Here is a 25,355-nt window from a genome sequence, read left to right on the forward strand (position 1 = left end):
ATGAAAGATCGAAGAAGATTTGCTTGATATGTTAAGGAACCATGCAACATAGTTAACCTCTTGGCAGACTGCATTTATTTACATGATATTTTAAGAGGAAAGCTACCAACTAAACCGAAAGTGAATAACCACATCACATTCAACAGGGACTATCTCTTTCTCTAGTGCTCAACAGAAAATAATCCCCCACCCCACCCCCCGGGACTCCCCACACCTCTCCACTGCACGCTGCTACCCTGACCACACACCACTACCATCAACCAGGTAGATTCCCCCAGCCCATATTTCTTCCTCCCTCCTCTCACTATCGATCTCTGTTTTCTTTCGCTGAACTGCTTCCACCGAACAGCAAGCATCCAGCGACCCCAGCCTGATGACCAATGATCCACCAACTCCGACATCCGGCGGACCAAGGAGTACATCAGAGCTTGCTGGATTTCAGAAATCTGCCCAGTAGCAGCTATTTTAATTCCCATTGACTCCAAGGGACGATTCACTGCCCTTTTTCTTTTCTTGTTTTATCCAAACCTGACTTTTCCTTAGCAGATTGAGCAGCCCCTTAATGTTGCTTGATTATTAACTGATCTCCTTAAATCTGATATCGCGTTCGTGAATTAATTGCTGCGCCCTTGTAAATTATACTACATTTTTGGTTTGTACTTTTAACTGGTATATTTGCTATAGTTTATTGTTTCTTTTGATTTTCATCATTGTATTGTGTGACTGTCACTTTTCTGATTTAGCGTTTTTGACATTACAGGTTGCCCATTTTTGTATTGTTGATTGTACACTTGATTACTAGATAACTAGCGTTAGTCGCTCGGGGTTAGATAGTAGTATAAGGCTATGTTGCTCGGACTCTCCAAAATTGTTGTCGCATCCGTATCAGATTCTCTAAAATGAACTACTTTGGAGTATCCGACACCTACCCATTGACATTTTTAAAGAGTCCGAGTTTGGTATGGGTACCAAGAGAGCTCCTATGTTGAAAGTTCAGCCTTGAAACATAGGGACATTAGACAAGAAAGTCGATTGAGTTAGTGAAGATTCTTAAGAGAAGGAAGATCAATAGAGCTTGTGTTTGGGAAACCAAATGGGTAAGAATCAAGTCTAGGAATGTAGGCGGGCTAAAGTTATGGTACACAGGTATCAAGCAGTAGAAATGGAGTTGGCATTTTAGGAGACAGGGAACATGTGGTAGAGGTTAGGAGGGTGAATGATAGGATAATGGTCATTAAGCTAGTTTTGGAAGGGCTTATTTCTATATATTAGAAATGATGGTTTTGACATGTTAGTTTATGGGTATTAAAACAAAGTTTTAGGATACTAAGGTCTATAAAATATTTTGCAAGATTAGTTTGCTTAGGAAAATTGTATTTTGAGTTTTAATGTTTGGACCTTATCAACAACTATAAGAAAAGTCCATCCATTTCGAATTAATTACAACTCATGCCATTCAATTAAATTACCACTTTGCCATTGATGCTACTCCTATTAAATATATGATGGGGCCCATAGTTGCTTTAACCGTGATTTTACTATATCATCCCTAATTAATCATTATAAGTTATTTATGTATTAAAAAATGAATAATATTTAACTAAAAAAATAGATGGCATGTCTGATGCAGCTATTTCAACCATAATTTTGCTAAATATCGCTTATAATTAATTATTATGAGTCATCTAAGTGTTAAAAATTTAATCATATTTTAAAAAAAATAAAATAGACATAAAATGATAAATTAACTCTTGATGTATTAAATTAAGTTGACCTCCTTCAACCGTGATTTTACTGTATCACCCCTAATTAATTATTATAAGTCATTTATGTATTAAAAAATTCATAATATTTAATTAAAACATTGGTTTCGACATGACTGCTTCAAGAGGTGCCCCGTGATTTTTCTATATCACCCCTAATTAATTATTATAAGTCAATTATGTATTAGAAAATTAATAGTATTTAATTAAAATAAGAAAAATGTGTTTATGACATGTTTGTTGCAGCTGCTTCAACCATAATCTGATCCAAGGCTTTGTTGTTAATTGAAGTATCTTTTGTTCCAGTTTATATATGAAATAATCCTACGAATATTAGTTCTACATCTTTTCTTTATTTTGTAACAGGTCTCAATCTTATCATCAAACAATTAAAATAACCCGACTACACGACACATCACACTTTTTTATCATGTGGAAAAAAACTATCTTATAAAACTTCACTCCTTAGCGAGTACTGTCAAATAATTATTATTTAAAAAATTATCGTTTTAAATCAATGTACATTTATGTTTGTATCTCATCAATATCGAATATTGGTGCTAAAAGATGTCTATAGTGTTGGGCCCGTGCTGACACGAGCCATGCACCTCTAGTTGTTAACATAATTAGTGCATATGCAACGCAACCGGGTTTGTACGCATAAGTCAAAAAAATGGTTCTGAAAGGAGTTGGCGAGGTTGTGAGAGATATCCCGCATAGTGAGAAGCTAATTTTAGGAAGGGATTTTATTGGTCACCGAGTAATGTAAATGGCGGTTTTAGATTTGGATAGAAATGAAGGAGGAGTTTCCTGTTAAACTTTGAAAGCTTTCTAGTTGGTCATAGCTAATTCGAGCATCCAGAAGAGGTAGGAGTACCTGGCGACTTACCATAGTGCGTGGCTAAGATTCAGATAAATTATTTGCTTCTTAGAAAATGTGATAAGAGGTTTATACAAGGACTGCAGGGTTACCTCGAATGAGAACCTTACAACCCAACACAAGCTCATAGTGATGGATTTAAATATCTAGAGGAAGAAGAGGAGACTGCATATGACCAACCAAGGATTAGATAGGGAGGCCTGATTGAAGCCCAAGCTCAAGGATATTGAAGTGAAGTCAGTGGCTATAAGGGGTTGGAGAGTAGCGCGCAGATAGTACGTGGGCTAGGACAGTTGAAGCCTCACTACATCAGGAAAGCAGCAAGAGAGGTGTTAGAGGTCTCGAGGGGTTACCTACCGGGCATTAAGGGGATTGGTGGTGGATGGAGAGGTCCAAGGAAAATTGAAAGCCAAGAAGGTTGCTTACACGATGTTAGTCGAAAGCTTAGACGAGGAGGACAAGATGACAAAAAAAGGCGTGAAGCAAGCGGTCGCGGTGGCTAAAATTTCAGCTTTTGAGCACGTGTATGAAGAGCTCAAATAGAAAGGCAGGGATAAGAAGTTGTATAGGCTCACCAAGCTGTGAGAGAGGAGGGCTCGTGACCTGGATCAAGTAAAGTGCATCAACGACGAGAATGACGAAGTGTTGGTAGAAGTATACATAGACGGAGATGGAAGATGTATTTTCACAGTGAACATAAACCCATTAGACTTAGCTAATTCAAATATATTCATAGCTCTATCAATCCATTTCAAGGGATTATAGTATAGCATCTAGAAATAGGGTCTCTATGTAATAATGTAGATGCAATAATTCAATAATCTTTTTCTTTTATATTTCTGCTACTGGTATCAAAACCTCTATACCCAGACCCCACTATGTGCGAATACACCGGGTATGTTGCTGTTGTATTAGAGCCTCTATAATTTTGGCAGAAAATCAAAGAGCTTTCGCTACCGGCGGGCAATTATAATCCATATATATGGGTCATCTGGCCAATGATTATATTAGCAAAAGTTGGTCCATCGTAAATCTTTCCGGTGACTCCTCAGATCTGATCTGAGATGCGTATAGTCGTGCCATCATTCCGATCCTACCCACCTAATTTCTATTTCTCTTTTCCTGTAGGATCGTGCCATTATTCCGACCCTACCCATATAATTTCTCCTTTCCAGTAGGATCGAGTTATCATTCCGACCTATCCATAAATTTTTCTCAAATTTTGACCATTTTCCAACCGTCAAATCTAAAAATCCAGCGTGTGAGCATATTCTGACCAGTTTTTCAATACTTTTTTGTTCAACCACTTTTTCAATTTGCTTCTTTCCAACTGTGATTGCGCAGATGCCCCGAGCAGTCCTTACTAGTTTTCTTGCAGATATCTTCGACAAGTCCCTTACAAGTCCTCGGAATAATTACATTTATAACAAGTTAGGTATATATGACTTGTATGCACCGCCTTGAAAGGGAGTATTAGAATTAGAGTAGGAACAGAAATAGTTGTAACACCCCATACTTTTGGGCTAAAGTTAAACCGTCTTTCCTACGTTTAAGAACCTGAACTGTAATACTCTGTACTATTCTTAGCTTAATTCAGCTTTTAGTTACATGCTTAAAGGGTCTTAAGGCTCGAAATTTTCATAAGTATTAGGGCTTAGTCATTTTCAAGACCCCTAAACTTCGAGAATTTCTATTTTGACCTTCCCAACCCCGAGACGATAGTTTTTGAATTAATTCATGTTCAGGGATGTAAGAAGTATGTCTCGGGGGGGAGTTTCGAATTTTTCGGACAAGGTTTGGGTTACATTGGATCACGAATCCAATAAGTCACCGCGATAGTGTCGCGTCGCGGTGACATTTCTATTGGCACGTAAATCGCGTCGCGGTGAAGGTGCTTTCCTCCAGTTCTTGATTTATAATTTGAATGCATGTGTCGTGATCTTTATCCTAGTGTGTGAAGTATTTATTAGGTGAAAAATGTTCATAGAAATCACTTAGAGCAAAGTTGAGCTAAGAGCCTTGGATTCGTCCAAAGTTTGGTATTCGATTCTACAAGGGTCAACTTCAAACGTGTATAACTTTTGATAAATGTGGAATTTTTCATCTCAAGACCCACCAAATTATAGATAATTGAGTCAGCTTTCCAACGATACCAATTTCGCCTTAATCTGATACCCGAGCGAAAAGTTATGACCATTTTCGTCTGAACCAGTAAGCCACCGCGATAAGACCGCATCACAGTGGGCATGCAAAACGCAGTTACGAATTTTAAAATGTCAGAAGGGCAATTGGGTCTTTTCCCCCTCAACTGAATCGTTCATAACACGACTTGGGGTATCAGTTTGGGTATTATTTGCCCTTCTTCTCCAATTATCCTCCCAAGAAAACCATTCCCTTTCCCAAGAACACAATTTCAATTCCTTTATCCCCAAAAAATCAAGAATTCAAGCTTTCAGAGATCAAGATCCTTCAAGAAAGCATCAAGATTAGGGTTTCATCCCCAAGTTAAGAAACTTAAGGTACGTGGGGCTATCCTAAATCTAATGGGCATGAATTCATTGTTTTACTAAGCTTTGAAGTATGTTATTATTTTATAACAAGGGTTTTGAAAGATCGTCTCGAATAGCCAAACTATGAATCCATTTCAATGATATAGTGTTTTGGTATTGAAGCACCTTTTCGTGGATTGAATTATGTTTGCGTATATATATGTATTTTCAGTTTTGCAATTTGAATTGAGAGCATGAATAACGAAACCTTTTCATTTGTTATGATACCTCTTAATTTCACATGTTATGGGTTATTAAATTGTATGTTTTGGAACTTGAGATAAAAGTTTTAATATTATTTATGGACTTGATATTGGTTATGAATTGAAGAGAGGGTGTCTTCTTGTTTATAAATGTTCAATGTAACAATTGAAAGGATTGCATGGGTTGTTATGAATTTGTTAAGGTGTTGAAAGGGGAAAATCTTTGCATAAGTTTTCACATATTTTGAAGTACGAATTCTCTTGCATTGTTTAAATGTTTTGGTGGTCAATAATATATTTTGAAATAAGAAGGGCAGTAGAGATGTTATGGTATGAATGAAGGACTTCCAAGTCTGGGTATGACGATACCTTGTTATGATGTACCCTAAATTGAATAAGAAAGAAACGGATTATAAGAAGCCATGTTTTTAAGATACTAAAATTGGGCTAAAGAGAGCTAGTTGGTTACCCGAAGAAGGCCTGAGTTAGATAACTCTTAGCCCGAAATCGTATTTTGTCGATACGGGTTTATTATGTCCTATAATAGGGATTGTACGCTGGCGACGACCTTATGGCGTAGTACGAATGACATACCCCAATCTTTGCGGAAAACTCGGATTGGGGGCTTGGCCGCCGAGTCAAGGGCGGAGTCTATATAGCCCGTGGATAAGTACGTTTGTAGGGTGTACCATCTAGCTTAGAAGAAAAATAAAGAATTGTCATTACTTACAAGAATGTTTTTGAAATTTAACAAATTATGCCCATGTGTTTTCGCATGTTTTATGCTTACATGTTTTTTATAAGATGCTCACCCATACTTTATAAAAATATTTTTTGTTTTTGGATTGTCCTACGAACCAGTACCTTTGTGTATTGACCCCCTATATTTCAGGTTCTGCGGTATAGTCCCATGGTCCATCACATTAGTATAACACTTGGGATATGACAGCAATGGGTGAGCCGTCCATCTTTCGGTAGGGATTTACTTATATGTCGAATCTTTCAGTATATGGTCTAGCCGGGGGCTTTGTCCCGACCTAGACAATTCGTATTCAGTAGAGGCTTCGTAGACGGTATTTGAAGTGTTGTATTGCCATATTTTGTAGACACAGTTTGTATTATAAATTACCTTGAATTTAATTATATCTTCCGCATTTGATTTATCTATGAATTATGTTCATGATAGCATGTTATGGGGTCTCTCGGGCCTTCGTGGCTTGGAATGCCCATCGCGGCCAGGGCCTCGGCTCGGGTCATGAAAATAGTATATGGTATCACACTTGGAAAAGGATTGCAATGTAGTATCCGAATTGGAAAAAGATTATAGTGTAGTATCCAAGTTGGAAAGGGATTATAGCATAGCATTTTTAAATAGGGTCTTAATGTAATAACGTAGATACAACAATTCATAATGTTTTTCTCTTATATTTCTTCACAATGCTATTGTAGATGATTTAACAAAATCACAATTATTGGAAACACAAACTAAATAAATGGAAGTGTACTTTCTCTAACAGTTTAAGCTTTTAGATGAGATGGCCACACACTTCAATGGTATTAGAGCACATAAAAATCTAAGATTTGAGTCTTACTATCACCCATAATGATAAAAAATTCCAAGTACTAGGAGCCCACAAATGACAGGGCGGGTCAAATGCATAAATTAAGAAAATAATTGTGTGATCTCTAAGGACTTAAACGTCTAGATGAGATGGTCATACACTTAAACAAATTAGTAGATTTTATCCTTATGTTAATTCTGTCAATTGTGTGCTATATAAACGTGACAAAAAAAGGACGGTCTAATGCTAAGGACCCTCCATCCTCAAAGATAACATGATTTTTGAGTCACCAATGGAGCAATATGAGAAAATAAAGACTATTGGGCTCTTAGGAATGGGGTTTAGTAAGAGTGTTGGGGTGGTGGTACTACCTCTAGTCCATTTTAAATATTGTTTTAGCCATTCAAAGTTGGTACAAACAAGTATCATTTTAGGAAATCAAGGTAATGTATTGTTGTTTTTCAAATCAAACCTTACTCCCATAAATGATCTAAAAAGTTTGCGGAGAAATAATGGGTAATTTGAAGCTAAGTTGTTGAACTCGGGTAGGGGTGTTCGATACAGGTGCGGATGAGATCGAATTATTCATGATCTAAATTTTAAGATACGGGGATACGGATCCATGTATGGATAAGGGTGCAGAGATTCGGCCAAACATAATTCAAATCTATAAAAATAAAGTTACAAAACGTACATGATGAGATAATGTGGAAAACATGAAGTGAAAAATATTGATCAAGAGAAGAATCGCGGAAGGAGATAAAAGAAAAAGAGTGACATAGAAATTTATGTATACAAGGTATTCTATTTTCTTCAATTTCACCTTAACTTTTGATTTAATTACAAAAACTATTAAATCCATTCAAAATTCCTCCATCAATATCCAAATTCGGTTGACTAGATCGTGTACAAATCCCACACCCATGTCATGTCGACATGGGTGAGGCACCATTAGTGAAGAGTCCGAGCTACTTGGATTTGAGGAGATATAAAGGGTAACTTAGTCAAAAAAAACTTATAATCAATGGTATTTAGAAGGATTTCTTAATGTTTGTGCCAAAAGCTAGTAAATAAATGTCTAATGTCCTTGATCTCTTTAGGCAAAGAGGGGCTTCTGATATTGATTTTTTTACATACTAGACTAATATTAGGAACAGAATCTCTTAAATGTAGAAGGGGACTCCTTTCAGTAATAAGATTCTCTAAAACTAGGCTAAGACACTTTAATTCAGATGCTTCCTCGACCTCTTGAAATTTTGCTCTCCGTCGTCAAAATCATATGTTTTGTTGTTGAAGCTAAAAATGATCATTTTGACAAGTGAAGGAATTTTATTTGCTGTTTTAAACAACACTCTTAGTGAAACTACATGTCCATTAGCTATTTTCCATATCGTCTACTCTGGACAAAGTTGTAATTTCACAAGCACGCCCTTGAAACAAAAACACAGAAATGGACTTGCCGGTAAAGAAGGAAAGTTAATCTGAGAGACAAAAAGCAGATGTATCTTTTAACTTTAAAATCCGCAGTTGCAAGTTCTGCGTTAAGCTATCAAGCTATGTTCCTCACATCAAGATTCATTCTTGTACTTGAGTATATGGTAGAAAATCTTCGCTCCACCACTTTCCTTTTTGGCATATATATCTCACGCCATTTCTACTTTCACTTTTGGCAAAATAATTAACTTTGAAGATTAAACATTCTACGTTTCAAACAAAACTAAGATTAAGCATTCCATGTTCCAATTAACAACTTCTCTTATCCTATTGATTAACCGGATAAATCCCTTCCCCCCCCCCCCCTCCCTCCATAAAAAGGAGCAAAAACAGGGGAAAAATCTACAGACATTACCCAACAATTTAACAGCAATTTAACAGTGAAACAGAAACTTTCATTAGCATTGTCCCACTTTCCAAGTGGTTGTTTTATATTAGTATCTAATACTCAAAAGAATCACTTAAACTATGAGCACTAAGACAACTTGATAAGCATGAATCAAGATTCACGACTCTCAGATTAATTTTTACGCAGCAAATTCCTTTCATTTCCCGATTATTGTCATGTGCTTGTCAAATCACATTCAGAATTTTACCAAATACGTCGTATGGAAGCAATCATAATATGATACTCTATGAACAAAATATTAGGTTCCTTTCCTGCTCGGAGACCATTAATTATTGTGTCTCCCCTAAGCTTCAAAAACATACTTATTTACTCAATGAACTGGCATTAACAAATTACAGGTAATTTGGATTTTCAATAAAGATATGAACTGACCAGTACAACTACACTTTGACCATACCAATAGTAAAAGCTTAACCCGAGGAAAGATCTATTGTATTAATACCTTATTGTTTTGTCAAATAACATTCACCTTTTCTTAGGGGAAGCAGATAAAGATCCTCCCTGGAATTCTGACTGTGTCCCCAAAAGAAAGAGATCAGAGCTTGGACAACCCATTTTGTCACATGTTGAAAGAATCCAGAGACAACTTCATAACAATCTGCAGGCACCAGACTTTGAATATATATCTGTCGGTGATGAAACTGTTACTCTAATTTATGCAAGAAATCAATACATTCCACCTAATGAGATTGGTCTTGGAGCGATGTTGTTCGTACAACCACCAACTACTACAGAATCCTCAATGTCTGTTAACTCAATGGCAGAAAATAATGTCTCTTGTTCAATGTATGTATCTGTAGAAAATTCACATCTGTAAGTGAATTTTGAGATACATGCATAAGATTCAAAATGGTATATGAAGCCAACTCTACTACCTAGCCAGTGCAATATTGGTTAAAAACAATTTGTGTTGTTCCAACTTTATTGGATGTCCTCACTGGCAACACAAAACAACTTTGGTGTTTTGAGACCATCTAGTTTGCCAGTGATGCATTTATTTTGGAGATTTAAAATTCTTCCGTTTTACGAGATGGATTCAATGAATTAGATACGTCAATTCTGCATTTTGGATGCATTTAATTTATCAATTTCGTTGTCTGTCACTGCGTGCTTACTTACAAGTTTGTTAGTTTGTCTATACCCCTTGGTAGACTTACAGCCTTTTTTGGCTAAACCTCTAAAATCAGCTCATTTTGATCAGTTATTTTTTTCAAAAGTGTATCAAAAAAAGTACTTTAGGAGAAAAGCAGTTTGTGTTTGGTCAACAAATTTTTAAAAAAGAGTTATGAGCAGCAATTAGTGCTTAGTGCTTGACTAAGCTTTTTAAAATCGATGTTAAGTGCATTTTCCTCGAAATGCTTCTACGGGATTATTACTTCTTTTAGCTTTTGAAAAACAACTTATTCTTCTCCCCCAAAGCACTTATTTTTTTCCAAAAGTTTGGCCAAAGTATCACTTTTAACATTAGTTTTTTTTAGAAAAAAATTAAGCACTAGTTCTTTTTAGAAAAAATTAAGCACTTTTGAGAAAAATGAGCTTGGCCAAACTTGTAACATCTCAAAAACCATTTGACTTGCATATTATTATCATTACAATTGTAATGGCTTGCATTATATCTTGTTTCAGGATAACCAATAATGTGCTAAATCAAGTGGCTATTCAAAATGAAACTATCGGAGATAAGGGTGGAAGAGCAAATGCACGTGAAATTAGACTCGTTCCACATTATATGGATACTACATCAAGGGTATGTCAATAAATTGTTCTATAAAACACAGTTGCTGCTATAGAATCTCCTTCTATATACGGAGATGAAAGTCTGATAATTAGTAACAGGAATATCAGTTTTAGGATATGGTATGCACAACCAGAAAAAGTTTGAAAACTAAGTCGACCAAAAAGTTTCTTCGATCCCCTTTTGAGTTGTAACAAGAAGTCAATAATATTTACATTTACACTAAAAAGAGAAGCTAGAGAGTCATTAATACACAATCCAAGAGCAATTAAGACTCGGATAATTTAGTACGGAGTTTCATAAATGCCCTCAAGTAGCAACACAACACTCTTCAAAATAGATTTATCCTTTTATATTACTTGGTAGACTTTGAAGTACTATGAAGTAGACATTGTAACACACCTAGAATAGATTGAGCTAAATGTTGAATCGGGCATTTCGAGTGGTCTTTGAAATGTTACAATGTAATAACCAGTTTGGCCGAGCTCATTTTTCTCAAAAGTGCTTAATTTTTTCTAAAAAGAGCTAAGTTTAAAAAGTGACACTTTGGCCAAGCTTTTGGAAGAAAATAAGTGTTTCAGGGGAGAAGAATAAGTTGTTTTCAAAAGCTAAGAAGCACTTTGAGAAAAATGCACTTGAAAACGCTTTTAAAAAGCTCAATCAAGCACTAATTGCCGCTCATAACTGTTGTTCTAAATTTATTGGCTAAACACAAATTGTTTCTCTCCTAAAGGTACTTTTTTTAACAACACTTGGAAAAAAAACACTATTCAAAATGAGCTTATTTTAGAAACTTAGCCAAAAAAGATTATAAGTCAACCATGGAGTCCACACAACTAACAAACTTGTCGGTAAGCACGCGATGATGGGACAATGAAATTGATAGATTAAATGCACCCAAAAAGCAAAATTGACATATCTAATTCGTTGAAATCCATCTAACAAAACAGAAGAATTATATATCTCCAAAATAAATGCATAACTAGCAAACTAGATGGTCTCAAAACACCAAAGTTGTTTTGCGTTGGTAGTGGGGACATCCAATAAAGTTGGAACGGCACAAATTGTTTTTAACCAACATTGCACTAGCTAAACAATAAGAGTTGGCTTCACATATCATTTTGAATCTTATGCATGCATCTCAAGATTCACATACAGATGCAAATTTTCTATAGGAACATACATTGAACAAGAGGCATTATCTTCTGCCATTGAGTTAACAGACATTAAGCATTTTGTAGTAGTTGGTGGTGGTACGAACAGCATTGCTCCAAGACCAATCTCATTAGGTGGAATATATTGGTTCCTAGCATAAATTAGAGTAATAGTTTCATCACCGTCAGATATATCTTCATAGTCTGGTGCCTGCAGATTGTTATGAATTTGCCTCTGGATTCTTTCAACAGTTGACCAAATAGGTTGTCCAAGCACTAATCTCTTTCTTTTGGGCACACTGTCAATATTCCAGAGAGGATCTTTGCCTGCTTCCCCTAAGAAAAAGTGTGTTATTTGACAAATCAATAAGGTATTAATACAATAGATCTTTTCTATTTGGGGTTAAGATTTTACTATTGGTATGGTCGAAGTATATTTGTAATGGTCAGTTCATATCTTTATTGAAAATCCAAACTATCTGTAATTTGTTAATGTCAGTTCATTGAGTAAAGACGTACGTTTTCGAAACTTAGGGGAGACGCAATAATTAATGGTCTATGAGCACGAAAGAAACCCAATGTTTGTTCATAGATTATCATATAGTGATTGCTTCCCAATGACATATTTGGTAAAACCCTGAATGTGTTTTGACAAGCACATCACATAATCGGGAAACAAAAGAAATTTCCTGCATAAAAATAAATTTGAGAGTCGTGAATCTTGATGCATGCTAATCAAGTTGTCCTAGAGCTCATGGTGTAAGTGATTCTTTTGAGTATTAGATACTAGTATCAAACAACCACTTGGAAAGCGGGACAATACTAATGAAAGTTTTTGTTTCACCGCTAAATTGTTGTGTAAAGTCTGTAGATTCTTCCCCTGATTTTGCTCTTTTTTTGGGGGGGTGGAGGGGGGTTGATATAGCCCAATTTATTGGGAAGTTTAAGGAGAAAACTGAAAAAGTGTCCTAAGGAATAGTTCCTGAACAAACACCTTCCAGCGAGAAAACTGAAGAAACTTGCTTTACTTGACTTTCAATTCTCACAAAATAAGTCAATTTCCACAATACAAGCTAATATAGGCACTAAATTTCAACTGAGAAATTGGCAGGAAAAATTGTTATTACTATTCCTAGAACAGTGATAACAGTGCAGACTTAACAGTTGTGACAGATTCTAGAAGCTTCCTATTTTTGCTGTCTAATTTCAACTAAACTAATTCAACTGAAATGGAAAGTGTATTTAATAGAATGCTAAAACAAGAAAGTATTTAAATTGGAACATAACAATGCCCTCCGCTGGAAATTATCCTTGTCCTCAAGGATCAAGTTTGACAATCTGGAAATTTCAGCTGAAAATCTTGAAGATCCTCCGATGTACTATCCTCCATAGGTGCATTGAGCCACTTCACTAGTACTTGGGTCACAGCAGTGCCCTTCTTAAGAGCCAACCTTCTATTTAATATAGCCTCAAGTGCCAAAATCACATAGCCAGCCTCAATGTGTACTTCAGGCAATTGAACAGTAGTAACCTGACCACCTAGTTTCTTCTTAAGCTAAGAGATATGGAAGGTGGAACGGAGTTTAGAATGAGAGGGTAGAGCTAGAGTGTATGTACAAGTCCCACTTTAGCAATAATACTGAAAGGTCGATAAAATTTTGCAGATAACTTCTTAAAGAAAGATCTTTAAAAGACAATTGCCTATAAGGCTGCAACTTAATATAGACCATGTCACCTTCTGCATAAGTCTTATTTGTCCTCTTCCTGTCAGCTTGGATCTTCTCATCCTACTTTGAGCCTTTTCCAACTGAGATTTCAAAGCCCTTAGAGTGGCCTCTCAAGTCTGCAAACTTCTGTCCACAATCTCAAGTGCCGAGTCAAATGGCATATAGGGTAGAAGAGAGGGTGCTTCTGTCCATAGACTACTTCAAAGGGAGTGAGATGAGTGGTAGTGTGGTAGGTAGTGTTATACCACCATTCAGCAAGAGGCAACCACTGAAGCCATTGCTTAGGCTTCTCAAAGGTCATACACCTTAAGTAACATTCAAGACACCTGTTGACAACCTCTGTTTGTCCATCAGTTTGAGATGGTAGGCTATTGATGTAAGAAGAGATACTTTTTGCAAACTGAATAGCTCCTTCCAAAACTTGCTAGTGAAAACCACATCTCTGTCTGAAACAATAGTTTTAGGCATTTCATGAAGTCTAAAAACATTGTCAAAAAGGAGTTGAGCTACATCCAAAGCAGTATAAGGGTGCTTTTAGGGACATGAAATGTGCAGCTTTGTTAAGTCTATCCACTAATACAGAAATCACTTCCTTTTCTGCAACTTTAGGAAGGCCTTCAACAAAATCCATAAAAATATCTTGTCACACCTTCCCAGGTATTAGTAAAGGTTGCAAAAGACCAACTGGAAGAGTGGTATCATGTTTGCACCTCTGGCAGGTATCGCATTCTCTCACAAACTGATAAACATCTTGTTTCATCTGTTTCATCTGTTTCCAAAAGAAATCTTGTCTGAGCCTTTTCAAAGTAGAGCATTTATCCCTGAATGACCTCCTAAACTGCATGAGTTGATGTCTGATATCAGCATTCTTACCTACCATTATCTAACCCTTCTACTCAAAACACCACCTTGGAACTTGTACTGAGGCTTGAGGTTACCACCATCTTGTAGATCTTGCAGCAACTTGTGTAGTGTTGGATTCTGCGCCCATGTGAGCTTAACCTCTTCTAGAATAGGAGCTTGTACACCCGAGATGATGCACAACTGGACATAATCTTCTCTCCTAGACAAAGCATTAGCTACAACATTCTCCTTACTAGTCTTGAGGCTTATGTCAAAATCGTAGTCTATCAACTTCGCCAACCACTTCTGCAGGCTAGGTGTTGTAATCCTTTGCTCAAGTAAGAACTTAAGACTGTGATGAACAGTTTTAATTGTGAAATGCCTTCCCAGCAAATAGGATCTCCACTTCTGTACAGCAGTCACCAGAGCTAATAGCTCCCTTTCATACACAGACAAGGCTATCTTTTTATCTACTAAACCTTCGCTAAAAAATGCTATTGGTCTACCCTCTTGGAGTAGAACAGCACCAATACCAACCCCTGAGGCATCAATCTCAAGCACAAAGCTTTTAGAAAAATCTAGTAGGGCCAGCATAAGTGCAGAGGTGATTGCGGATTTCAGTTGTTCAAAGGTTGCAGTTGCCTCAGCAGTCCAATGAAAGTTGTCTTTCTTTAGCAAGTTAATTAAGACCCAACCAATGCTCCCTTATCCCTTGATAAATCTCCTGTAATAACCAGTGAGGCCCAAGAACCCTCTAAGACCCTTCATAATGGTTGGTTGAGGCCAACACTTAACAGCTGAAACCTTTTATTCTTCCATAGCTACACCTTATTCAGAGATGACATGTCCTAGGTAATTAATCTGTTTAAATCCAAAGGCACATTTACTCTTTTTCATATACAACTTCTAAGATCTTAACAACTTGAAGGTTTCTTCTAAATGTTGTAAAAGAGCATCTCAACTCCCACTTTATATTAAAATATCATCAAAGAAGACAGAATGAACTTCCTGAGATAAGGGTGAAAAACCTGGTTCATTGAGCTTTGAAATGTGGAGAGGGCATTTCAAACGCACCAACATAATCTTTTACAGATGATACCTGCCTCAAATCCTTGAAATCACCCATGGGGTCATCAAAGAGCTCTGTCCTAAACCTTGAGTATAGATAATTCACGTATTCTCCCCATGCTGGTCATTCCCTTATAAGCCTATTCTTCATGAATGTTTGATGCCACTGCAGTGCTTTCCTCTCCAATCTAAGAGAGGCCGATTTAACCCTTGAAATTGTTGGGGTTTCATCCACATAAAATAATTGTTCCGCCTTGTAAATCCAATCCTTCAATCCAGTCCCATCAAATTTGGGGAATTCAACATGGTAACTGCGAGTAGGCAACTGAGACTACCCTTCTGGTTGTTCATCTTCTGCAGCCTCCGAATTTCGCTCGTCCACCACAATTGGGGCTTCCCGATGACCATTCCCTTGTCCATCACAAGGTCCATTCTGTTATTGCCCATGACCCGTTGTCATTGTAGCAATCAATTGCTTGATCTCTGTCATTTGCATTCGTGACCTTAGTGTCAACAATCTCACCCATCTTCGAAACAGAGCTTGCTACCCCTTCCATGGATCCTTTCAACGCATCAATTTCCTTACGCATCTCATGCAATCGCATATTGTGGTCACCCATCTTATCCCGACCAAAAACACCTATCTCTGATACCAATGATATAGCCCTAATTTATTGGGAAAGTTTAAAGAGAAAACAGAAAACATGTTCTACGGAATAGTTCCTGAACAAACACCTTCAAGAGAGAAAGCGGAGGAAACTTGCTTTACTTGACTTTCAATACTCAAAAAGTGAATCAATCTCCATAATTACAAGCTAATATAGGCACTGAATCTCTAATAAAAAATTGGCAGGAAAAGTTGTGATAACTGTTTTCTGGAACAGCGGAAACAGTGCAGACTTAACAGCTGTAACAGATTCTAGAAGCTTACTATTTTTGCCACCTAATTTCAACTAAACTAATTCAACTGAAATGGAAAGGGTATTTAATAGAATGCTAAAACAGAAAAGTATTTTAATTGAAACATAACCGCGGGCGGGGGGGGGGGCTTAATCAATAGAGTAAGAGAAGTTGTTGATTGCAATCAATAATAATATTAGGTGACCTGTTTCTTCCTTTCTTTTGAATCAAAAGACTATGCAACTGCAGGATTACTGTTTAGGGAGGTGCATCTACAATGATTAGGTTGCTAATTACATCTATCTCCTAATTTTCTATGAGATCAAGGGTTTTGGACTTGCTACCACACAAAACAGAAGAAAGAAATCTGCAAGACATTGAATAGGAAGACACAAGTTTTCCACTTTTTATAACCCTTATGCTTAAGAAAGGATCTGATTCAGAATGTGCATCATACTTGCTGAGACAAGTTAAGTGTTCTATTTATGGGTGAAATTATTTTTACCATTTGTTTCTTCCATCTGAATGCAGTTGTCTGAGGCTGATCCAGCAGAACCTATGGCTGATATGTTATTCATCTCCTCTTCAAGACAAGCTGAAGAGCCATGCTGTCCAGAAACCTCTACTCCAACTTCTAGCTTTTGGTCATCACGAGCCGGCTTAATCTCAGAAGGTAACTGAGAGCTTTGTATTTCTCCATTAGCATGTTTGGGAACACAGCCATCTAGTGTCTGCCTTGTCCGCCATCTTAGTCCACATGCATTGCAGAGCATTGGCTTTTCATGTGGCCCATTTCTCCAGTTGAAGGTTTCTGTTTGAGTTCACAATTAATTAGTGTTTATACTGGGAAAAAATAATAATTCCTACAGGTCAGAAAATTATCTCAGAAACTAAAGCACAATGATCATAGAAAACAACGATTTTTGTAAAAAGGTATAGAATGTATTGCGCAAGAACGGAAGTGTCACAAAACTATAGTATGCATAGCAAGGGAATTTTTTTTGGCAAAAACAAGAAAATCTTTCTGTGAAAAAACTAAAGCACAATGATCATAAACAATCAAGATTTCTGGAAAAAGGTATAGAATGTATCGCACGAGAATGGAAGCGTCGCGAAACTAGAGTATGCATAGCGGGGAATTTTTTGGGCAAAAACAAGAGGAAATATCTTTCTGTGAAACATGCATAGCTTTTATGATGTGTCAACTATTTTTGACCCCCATTTTCATCACCATGTTAAGTAACCATACAAAATAGTTGAACTTTGAGCTTGATGAAAGATCGAAGAAGATTTGCTTGATATGTTAAGGAACCATGCAAAATAGTTCACCTCTTGGCAGACAGCATTTACTTGCATGTTATTTTAAGGAGGAAAGCTACCATCTAAACTGACAGTGACTAACCACATCATATTCAACAGGGACTATCTCTTTCTCTAGTGCTCAACGGTAAATAATCCCCCACCCCACCCCCCGAGACTGCCCACACCTCTCCACTGCACGCTGCTACCCTAACCACACACCACCACCGGCAACCAGGTCGACTCCCCCAGCCCCCCTTTCTTTCTCCCTTCTCTCACTCTGGCTCTCTTTTTTTTTTTCATTGAACTGCTTCCACCGATCAGCAAGTATCCAGCGACCCCATTTTTGACGTTACAGGTTGCCCATTTTTGTATTGTTAATTGTACACTTGATTACTAGATAACTAGCATTAGTGGCTCAGGGTTAGATAGTAGTTTAAGGCTATGTTGCTCGGACTCTCCAAAATTGTTGCCGCGCCCGTATCAGATTCTCCAAAATGCACTACTTTGGAGTATCCGACACCTACCCATTGACATTTTTAAAGAGTCCGAGCAACAAAAAATTTAAGAATGTACCCTCGATTGGGGGGAGGGGGGGTATGGGTACCAAGAGAGCACCTAGATTGAAAGTTTAGCGTTGAAACATATGGGCATAGACAAGAAAGTTGATTGTGTTAGTGAAGATTCTTAAGAGAAGGAAGATCAATATAGCTTGTGTTTGGGAAACCAAATCGGTAAGAATCAAGTCTAGGAATGTAGGCGGGTTTAAGTTATTGTACACAGGTAGCTCGAGCTCGAGCAGTAGAAATGGAGCTGGCATTTTAGGAGGCGGGGAACAAGTGGTAGAGGTTAGGAGGGTGAATGATAGGATAATGGTCATTAAGCTAGTTTTGGAAGGGCTTATTGTTAACATAATTAGTGCATATGCAGCACAACCGGGTTTGGACGCATAAGTCAAAAAATGCTTCTGAAAGGAGTTGGCGAGGTTGTGAGAGATATCCCGCATAGTGAGAATCTAATTTTAGGAGGGGATTTTATTGGTCACATATAGGGACCATTTCTAGATGACATGATGATGTAAATGGCGGTTTTAGATTTTGAATAGAAATGAAGGAGGAGTTTCCTGTTAAACTTTAAAAGTTTTCTAGTTGGTCATAGCTAATTCGAGCTTCCAGAAAAGGAAGTTGTACTTGGCGACCTACCGTAGTGAGTGGCCGTGGCTAAGATTCAGATCAATTATTTACTTCTTAGAAAAAGTGAGCGAGGTTTATACAAGGACTGCAAGGTTACCTCGAATGCAAACCTTACAACCCAACATAAGCCCGTACTGATGGATTTAAATATCTAGAGGAAGAAGAGGAGACTGCATACGACCAACCAAGGATTAGATAGGGAGGCCTGATTGAAGCCCAAGCTCAAGGAGATTGAAGTGAAGTTAGTGGCTATGAGGGCTTATGAGTGGAGCGCAGATAGTACGTGGGCTAAGAAAGCTGACGCCTGAGGTCTCGAGGGGTTACCTAGCGGGCATTAAGGGAATTGGTGATGGATGGAGAGGTCCAAGGAAAATTGAAAGCCAAAAAGGTTGCTTACATGATGTTAGTCAAAAGCTTAGACGAGGAGGACAAGACGACAAAAAAGGAAGTGAAGCAAGCGGGCGTGGTGGCTAAAATTTCAGCTTTTGAGCACATGTATGAAGAGCTCAAATAGAAAGGCAGGGATAAGAAGTTGTATAGGCTCACCAAGCTGAGAGAGAAGAGGGCTCGTGACCTGGACCAAGTAAAGTGCATCAAGGACAAGAATGTCGAAGTGTTGGTAGAAGTATACCTAGACGGAGATGGAAGAAGTATTTTCAGATGGACAAGGATATCGTCAGTGGTGGAGGGCGGAGCCAGGATTTCTATTAAGGGGGTTCAAAAAAACAACTAAGCACGTTAACAGGACCTTAAAAATAAGCGGGTCAGATTTGATTTGAGCGAGCTAACAAAGTTTAACTCTACCTCAACATGAACAACAAAACGGGAAAGTTAAACTTCTTTATTTTGATTGTGTTCAGACATACAATCTTTAAACTTTTTAAAAATATTTTACATATTTAGAAACTACATAAAAGTACAATAAGTTACAGAATTGGTCTTTACGTTTAAGTTGTTTATACATTAACATGATAAAATTAATACTAATTTTTCCTTAATTTTAAGGAGAAAAGATGTAAACTACATAATTTTGTGAAAAAATAGAAAGAAGTCAATCATCAAATTAGAAACCATGAAAGTGAGAGAAGAGAAAACAAAAGGTGATATCACAAGTGAGAGAGAAAGAGAAAACAAAAGGGAACAGAACATAAGAGAGCAAAAAAGTAACTAGATATTTAATCCAAAAACTAATATAAAAGATTGAAAAAAAACGATGTTATTCAGACTTGAACCCACATGGATTGAGAAATTTAGCACCCCATCACCATTTAACCAAGCTTTAGCCTTGTGCCAAGGGGGTTCAATACTTAACATATATACCATAAATCAAAATTTTAATCCTACATATATAGTATAATTTTCCGACGAAGGGGGTATGAACCCCTGAATTAAATGTAGATCCGCCCATGGATATCGTGTTGGGGGAGCTAGCGAGTTCTGGGAGTCACACAAATTTTGGGTATTGTAAGGGCATAAAGGTTACAGAGGTTAAAGGGGTTATTGGTAAGACAAGGAGGAGAAGACATGATGACGTAAATGGCGGTTTCAGATTTAGGATAGCAATGAAGGAAGAGTTTCCTGTTAAACTTTGAAAACTTTCGAGTTGGTCATAGCTAATTCGAGCTTTCGAAAGAGGGAGGAGTACTTGGCGACCTACTGTAGTGCGTGGCTAAGATTCAGATAAATTATTTTCTTCTTAGAAAAAGTGATAGAGGTTTATACAAGGACTGCAAGGTTACCTCAAATGAGAACCTTACAACCCAACATAAGCTCGTAGAGATGGATTTAAATATCTAGAGAAGAAGAAGAGACTGCATATAACCAACCAAGGATTAGATAGGGAGGCCTGATTGAAGCCCAAGCTCAAGGAGATTGAAGTGAAGTTAGTGGCTATGAGGGCTTGGAGAGTAGCGCGCAGATAAAACGTGGGCTAGACAGTTGACGCCTGACGCCTGACGCCTGCTCCATCAGGAAAGCAGCAAGAGAGGAGTTAGAGGTCTCGAGGGGTTACCTAGCGGGCATTAAGGGGATTGGTGGTGGAAGGAGAGGTCCAAGAAAAATGGAAAGCCAAGAAGGCTACTTACATGATGTTAGTCGAAAGCTTAGACGAGGAGGACAAAACGACAAAAAAGGAAGTAAAGCAAGCAGTTGCAGTGGCTAAAATTTCAGCTTTTGAGCACGTGTATGAAGAGCTCAAATAGAAAGGCAGGGATAAGAAGTTGTATAGGCTCACCAAACTGAGAGAGAGGAGGGCTCGTGACCTGCACCAAGTAAAGTGCATCAAGGACGAGAATGCCGAAGTGTTGGTAGAAGTATACATAGACAGAGATGGAAGACATATTTTAACATGGACAAGGATATCGTGTTGGGAGAGCTTGTGAGTTCTGGGAGTCACACAAATTTTGGGTATAGTAAGGGCATAAAGGTTACAGAGGTTGAAAGGGGTTATTGGTAAGACAAGGAGGAGAAGAGCTAAGTTGCTCAAACTTGGGTGCGACCAAAAATCTAAATTTTAAGATTTGGGGGTACGAATCCAAGTATGGATGTGGGTGCTGGGATTTAGCTAAGAAATACAAAATTATAAAATAGAGCTATAAAGATATTGTAAATTTTGAAAGATCTTCTAGGTCGTTTCCCTAGGACCCCAAAACTTCTTCTTTCAAGCTCTCTAGTTCTTCTACTCATAAAAGAAAAAGAAAGTCATTCAAAGCCTTCCACCAACCCTCCATACAGATCAAAGCTACCGTCTACCAAAAGTTGGAACACAATCGCTTGAATTATTAGTTTCTCTCCATTTGGCCTAAAACACGAAGTAATGAATATAGGCCAATAGGAAAAGCTAAAAAGGAGACAAAAGGACTATAATATTGAAGTTATGTTATTTCCCATGTCTTAAATCTATTTAATCTTTCAGTTTGAGAAATCAAAATTTCAATTTTCCCCCAAATTTGTCCATTAATAATAGCATTATACGTGACCATACTTGGGTCCAAGTTCCTCACTTGCATTAGTTTCAACAATTCAACTGCCTCATCAACCTTACCTATCTTACAATAACCACCTATTACCTATTATAGTGTTATACGTTACCACATTTCGTAAGCAACCACTTTTTTCCATTTCATCGAAAACAACCAAACCCTTTCGCAAATTCCCTCTTCCACAATGCCCTCGGATCATGATATTCTAAGTATACACATTAGATGAAACCCCGGATTTAACCATATCATCATAAAACTTTTGAGCTAATTCAAAAGACCCATTACACGAATTCCTGATCAACGCATCAAGAATCGAATTATACGACAAAACAGTGAGCATAAACCCATTAGACTTAGGTAATTCAAATACATTCATAGCTCTATCAATCATTTTCAAATGAGAGTACGATTTTACCATCAAGTCAAACACAGCAGAACTAGACTAACAAGAATGGTAAGTATCCCTGAGAGAGAGTAAAAGACCGAATTACCCTTGTTATCGCCGAATTTCGCGACGTTCTCCGCAAGGGATTGTGCAGTTTTGTAGAGCTTGAAACGAGTAAGGATATGAATGGAAATGCACTTACAGTTAAGGTTGAAGAAATGGCGGTTACGTGCCCAGTTGATGAGTTTTTTAGAACAAGGAATTTATCGAAAAATTCGGAAGAACTGGAGTTCAGGGAAATTGGGTCCGTGGCCTTTGAGAATGGATACAGCTCTTTCGACAAAAAGGGTGCCGGAGGTTGAGCTATGGAGGACCCTCCGGTAGGATTTAACAAATAGCATGTCGGAAAATGGTATAACAGGAGCAACGGCGACTGTAAGTAACGGCGACTATTTGCAGAGTTCTGTTTTTTGGAGTAGTACTAATGCGCATATGTAGGTTAGTTCTTTATATGTATACCTTATTTTTTAGTTTGAATAATACAAATAAAATTTTGATAATTAATTATATTTTTAATATTTTTTTTTTTTTAGATATTTTAAGTTGTTACCTATTGTAATTTATAATAATTTTGTGATATTGTAATTTACTATTTTAAGTTGTTAGTCATTATATTTTATAATACTTTTCTTGTCTAAAGTTTTGTAGCATTGATAGTCTAATATATTTTTAGAATATTTAAATTTTTAATTATTGAAATTTATAATACTTTTTCTTCTATTTTAATTTAAGTGACACTGATATAATTTCGAGAGTCAATCAATTATCACGATTCAAGTTCCGAAGTAGACATGTCTTAAATGACTTATAACAACTTATTAGAAGTGATACAATAAAATTACTATAAAAAATAGTTGTAAAAAAAATTAAGCTGTCTCATATAAATGTTAAGTTAATTTAAAACATCAATAATTAATTTATCTTTTTTTTGTTTATTTTATTTTTTTATGAAATATTTTTTTAATATTTAGATGACTCATAATAATTAATTAGGGATAAAATTGTAAAATTACGGTTGAAACAATTGAAGCAAACATGTCATAAATGTCTATTTTTATTTTTTCATCAAATATTATTAATTTTTTAATACGTAAATGACATATAATAATCAATTAGGAAATAACTTATTAGAAGTGGTATAACAAAATTAATATAAAAAATAGTTGTGAAAAAATTTTATACAAGCCTTATATAAGGTATCAAATTAATTTAAAACTTGAATAGTTTGTTTATCATTTTTTTGGTTTATTTTATCTTTTTTATTAAATATTATTAATTTTTTTAATACTTAAATAACTTATAGTAATTGATTAGGGATTAAATAATAAAATTACGGTTGAAGCAACTGAAGTAGACATGTCATAAATGTATATTTTATTTTTTGTTAAATATTATTAATTTTTAATACTTAAATGACACATAATAATTAATTAGGGGTGATATAGTCAATCACGGATTAATACTTAAATGACCTATAGTAATTAATTAAGGATGAAATAGTAAAATTACGGTTGAAGCAGCTGAAGCAGACATGTCATAAATGTCTATTTTATATTTTTGTTAAATATTATTAATTTTTTAATACATAATGACATATAATAATTAATTAGGGATGATATGGTAAAATCACGGAGGAAGCAAGCATGACGACCGCCTCCTGCTTCCAAGCCTCTCCGACTCAGTACTCCCTCTTACCCATTGTTTTTCACGTTTATCTTTCTTATATTCTATATTTTCCTTAAAAAAAATTCATTTATTTTATGTTACCCGGTTCATCTCTTCCTCTTAACCTATGTTCCTAATAACTTACTTCTTCAACCACACCCCGAAATTTTCATCTGACAACTAACACTCGTCCTTTGTCCATTCTGCAAACATGGCGGACTATCAAGGCCAGAACTTCTAGGAATTTACAGGTTAATCCATCGTTGTTATTAAGAAATTAAAAGGTTAACCATATACTAAGGGTAATGAATTTAACCAAACATTTTTTTTTAATTTACATGATGTTTGTTGAACATATCTAAAAATTTTAAAAATATAAACATTTAAAACATAAAAACATATTTTTAATGGGGAAAATATAAAATAAATAAGAACTTACATGAAGTAACTGGAATAGAGGTTTTCCTTTCAGGAATGCCCTAAACACTTTGGAAAACTGAAACCTTTTTTATTCAACTTCCTTATATTACAAACTTTGATTTATAACCCGAGGAAAGGTTGGTTGGAAAAGAAGGATTTATACATAGGAAAGTATGTTGAGAGGTTCAGGTTCTAAGGTTTTTTTTATCTACCTTCTTCTACTAAGTTACAAGTCTTACATAGACTGGAGTAAGAAAAAAGGAGTGGACTAGGATCAAACTACGTGGACTTCTTCTACTAAGTTACAAGTCTTTATCGGTTAATGTTTGAGTTGGACTAGTTGCACCAATATCCGGTACAGTGGATTTCTGAGCATTCAGAGGGGAATGCACACCCTTCTCATTCATTTTTTGTGGAGATGGAGAACCCTATGTCTGAGTACTGGCATTAGTCTTTCTTGTATGAAATTTATTCAGTTTGTCTTGTAAAGTGTCTATTTGCTCCATGAGTCTAGAGTTTTCTGTAATAAGAGTCTCCTTTTGAAGATTTAATCTCTTGAAGGCCTCACTCATAGAGTGGCAATGGTCACAGAAAATTATTTTACCTGAGTCTTTTTGGATATTGTATTGAGGAATCTGGTTAGGATTTTGTCTTAATGCTGGAGATAAGAAAAAATTAGATCCTAGGTGTCCTCTTGCATAATTAGAAACTTCAAAAAAATCATTAAAACCTTTGTAAAGAGGATTTTTTATACCTCTTATAGAGTCTAGTACTTCTATCCATGTTTGAAAATTTTCATTTGTCTTACCATTTATAATTACATGATATTTGAATCTAGGTTTACTTTTATCTGATATATATTAACATAAAGCATTCATGGCAGCTAGAAAATATTTATGGTCTGGTTTATGGTGTGTTATCCACAAATTGTCTATTATGCATTTTTGGGGTCTATCTAAAATATGTTCTAGTCTTAGGTTAAAAGAATAATTACTAGGTAGGAAAACAATTAAATTAAAAGGCCCAAAGTCTATTCTCTCTAGTGGTTGCATGGAGTTTTGGAGT

The 25,355-nt window shown here is 36.3% G+C and overlaps 1 non-coding gene across 23 annotated transcripts in view; it reads right to left on the reverse strand.

Moving 5' to 3' along the window:
• LOC107840313 overlaps positions 1-22,633 on the reverse strand; it is a 57,280-nt gene extending 34,647 nt beyond the window's left edge. For 19 of the 23 annotated variants that reach the window (XR_007043766.1, XR_007043776.1, XR_007043772.1 and 16 more), the window contains exons 1-2: positions 22,252-22,620; positions 16,793-17,098 (exon numbers count right to left, since the gene is read on the reverse strand). This is a non-coding gene — a transcript (uncharacterized LOC107840313). Of the gene's footprint in view, positions 1-9,302; positions 12,077-16,792; positions 17,099-22,251 lie in introns of all 23 variants that reach the window. The other 4 variants (XR_007043768.1, XR_007043769.1, XR_007043767.1 and 1 more) reach the window with 3 other exon arrangements.
• Between the last annotated feature and the right edge of the window lie 2,722 nt (positions 22,634-25,355).

Source organism: Capsicum annuum, chromosome 8, assembly GCF_002878395.1.
Source record: "Capsicum annuum cultivar UCD-10X-F1 chromosome 8, UCD10Xv1.1, whole genome shotgun sequence".
Lineage (NCBI taxonomy): Eukaryota > Viridiplantae > Streptophyta > Magnoliopsida > Solanales > Solanaceae > Capsicum > Capsicum annuum.